This window comes from Penaeus monodon, chromosome 15, assembly GCF_015228065.2.
Source record: "Penaeus monodon isolate SGIC_2016 chromosome 15, NSTDA_Pmon_1, whole genome shotgun sequence".
Taxonomy (NCBI): domain Eukaryota; kingdom Metazoa; phylum Arthropoda; class Malacostraca; order Decapoda; family Penaeidae; genus Penaeus; species Penaeus monodon.
The window spans coordinates 25,474,420-25,475,121 of record NC_051400.1 but is presented as its reverse complement, the minus strand read 5'-3'; the positions used below and the strand labels follow the sequence as shown (position 1 = coordinate 25,475,121).

Sequence of the window (702 nt, the reverse complement as noted above, 5' to 3'; positions counted from 1 at the left end):
AACAGATGAAGAAGGAAAGAGTGGGGAGGAGGACAAAGATGACTGAGGCGAAAATTAATAAAGGAAAGGAAGTATAATGCCTTGAGGAAGCTAAATTTGTAGAGCACAATTTTTTGTAAAAATTGAAATAATAAAACTGAAATAAATAAATATTCTGGCTTTCTACTTCATACAGCTAAACAATCTATAAGCATCTACAAAGTGTCTTAATGCTTCAAATAAATAAGTAAAGGATATTTCCATTCAAGACTCCAAGTCGAAAATCAGTCAACAGAATCAGCATTTGAGTTGTTTGAAGTGATGCTAATTTTTTAGACTGGAATATACTGAATGCATATGTATGCCCATAAATAGCATAATCCCTGTTTTGCATACATTCAGAAGACCATCTATGCTGCTCGGAAAACCAATACATTTTCATAATTAAAATATGGGTGAAAAAACAATTAAATGACAATAAAAAGAAAAAAAATAGTGAACCAGTTTACAGGAAAACAGCTTCCTGAATGGAAAACATATAAAGAAATAAGTGCAGGATTATGTCACTTAATTTTTTTTTTTTTTTTGATCATCATCATTTAAGCGTCCACAGAGTACTTTAAGTTCCAGATCAGGAAATTATGGTCAGCTATAGAAAAGAGTCTGAACTCCTTCTAATACCAAATTCTGCGATCACAAGGCAGCAGTCATCAATCATCACTA

General features: G+C 31.9%; 1 protein-coding gene across 4 annotated transcripts in view; it reads right to left on the bottom strand.

Annotated features, from left to right (window-relative positions):
* Nucleotides 1-702, bottom strand: part of LOC119581849 (protein wntless-like) — a 13,307-nt gene that overhangs the window by 7,843 nt on the left and 4,762 nt on the right. The window lies entirely within an intron of this gene.